Consider the following 2291-nt stretch of genomic DNA (forward strand, 5'->3'; position numbering starts at 1 on the left):
CCTCCGTTCTCCCTCCTCCTTTCCTCTCTGTTTCCTCCCTCCCTTTCTTCCTCCCCCCTCTCTCTCCTCCCCCTCTCTCTCCTCCCTCTCTCTCTCCTCCCTCCCTCCCCCCTCTTTGTCTCCCTCTCTCTTCCCCTCTCCCTCCCTCCCCCCTCTCTCTCCTCCCTCTCTCTCTCCTCCCTCCCTCCCCCCTCTTTGTCTCCCTCTCTCTCTCCTCCCTCCCTCATTTGATGTTCTGCATTGCAGTGCCAGACCTCCTCCCCCTCCTCTCCTCCTCCAGGTTGATCTCTGCAGCAGTGAACAAACAGCAGGGCGATCCTCTCAGCCTGAGACCAAATATGCTCCTCCTCCCCTCTGTGCTCTCCTGCAGCCACAGCGCCCTCTACTGAGCAGACAGAGACACTACAGCCAGCTGCTCCTCAGCACCTGTGTACTTTTACTACTGATACTTTAACGACATGAAGCTGAGAATACTTGTGTACTTTTACTACTGATACTTTAACGACATGAAGCTGAGAATACTTGTGTACTTTTACTGCTGACACTTTAACGACATGAAGCTGAGAATACTTGTGTACTTTTACTGCTGACACTTTAACTACATGAAGCTGAGAATACTTGTGTACTTTTACTGCTGATAATTTAACTACATGAAGCTGAGAATACTTCAGTACTTTTACTGCTGATAATTTAACTACATGAAGCTGAGAATACTTCAGTACTTTTACTGCTGATAATTTAACGACATGAAGCTGAGAATACTTGTGTACTTTTACTGCTGATACTTTAACGACATGAAGCTGAGAATACTTGTGTACTTTTACTGCTGACACTTTAACTACATGAAGCTGACAATACTTGTGTACTTTTACTGCTGATACTTTAACGACATGAAGCTGAGAATACTTGTGTACTTTTACTGCTGACACTTTAACTACATGAAGCTGAGAATACTTGTGTACTTTTACTGCTGATACTTTAACGACATGAAGCTGAGAATACTTGTGTACTTTTACTGCTGACACTTTAACTACATGAAGCTGAGAATACTTGTGTACTTTTACTGCTGATAATTTAACTACATGAAGCTGAGAATACTTCAGTACTTATACTGCTGATAATTTAACTACATGAAGCTGAGAATACTTCAGTACTTATACTGCTGATAATTTAACTACATGAAGCTGAGAATACTTCAGTACTTTTACTGCTGATACTTTAACTACATGAAGCTGAGAATACTTCCTCCTCCTTACTTAACACGTACTAAACCTGAAGTTTCCCTTCATCTTGATATCAGGATGTATTTTCAGCTACAAATCACTGTTGCTGGAACCTTTAAAACAGCTTCACGCTGCCTGCAGGTGACGTAGAGGTGAAACTGCATCTTAACAACAACATGGAGCTGAATTCAAAGCCACACAGCGGAGAGACGGTAAGACAAACTTTTACTGTCGTGTTTTTAAAGTTTACACATCGGTGTCTGTTTCTAGGTTTTTCCAGGTGTTGGCCTGAGCTAGAGTCCAAGTCAAGTCTCAAGTCTCTGAGCTAGAGTCCAAGTCAAGTCTCAAGTCTCTGAGCTAGAATCCAAGTCAAGTCTCAAGTCACTGAGCTAGAGTCCAAGTCAAGTCTCAAGTCTCTGAGCTAGAGTCCAAGTCAAGTCTCAAGTCTCTGAGCTAGAGTCCAAGTCAAGTCTCAAGTCACTGAGCTAGAGTCCAAGTCAAGTCTCAAGTCTCTGAGCTAGAGTCCAAGTCAAGTCTCAAGTCTCTGAGCTAGAGTCCAAGTCAAGTCTCAAGTCTCTGAGCCAGAGTCCAAGTCAAGTCTCAAGTCTCTGAGCCAGAGTCCAAGTCAAGTCTCAAGTCTCTGAGCTAGAGTCCAAGTCAAGTCTCAAGTCACTGAGCTAGAGTCCAAGTCAAGTCTCAAGTCTCTGAGCTAGAGTCCAAGTCAAGTCTCAAGTCACTGAGCCAGAGTCCAAGTCAAGTCTCAAGTCTCTGAGCCAGAGTCCAAGTCAAGTCTCAAGTCTCTGAGCTAGAGTCCAAGACTAAAGTCACTGAGCTAGACTCCAAGTCATGTCTCTGACCTAGAGTCCAAGTCAAGTCTCAAGTCTGTGACCTAGAGTCCAAGTCAAGTCACTGAGCTAGAGTCCAAGTCAAGTCTAAAGTCTCTGAGCTAGAGTCCAAGTCAAGTCTCAAGTCACTGAGCTAGAGTCCAAGTCAAGTCTCAAGTCTCTGAGCCAGAGTCCAAGTCAAGTCTCAAGTCACTGAGCTAGAGTCCAAGTCAAGTCTCAAGTC

General features: G+C 44.4%; 1 protein-coding gene across 1 annotated transcript in view; it reads right to left on the reverse strand.

Annotated features, from left to right (window-relative positions):
- LOC123970460 (polyunsaturated fatty acid lipoxygenase ALOX15B-like) overlaps window positions 1-2291 on the reverse strand; it is a 26965-nt gene that overhangs the window by 23836 nt on the left and 838 nt on the right. The gene's annotated exons all lie outside the window — the stretch shown is intronic.

Source organism: Micropterus dolomieu, linkage group LG04 (assembly GCF_021292245.1).
Source record: "Micropterus dolomieu isolate WLL.071019.BEF.003 ecotype Adirondacks linkage group LG04, ASM2129224v1, whole genome shotgun sequence".
Lineage (NCBI taxonomy): Eukaryota > Metazoa > Chordata > Actinopteri > Centrarchiformes > Centrarchidae > Micropterus > Micropterus dolomieu.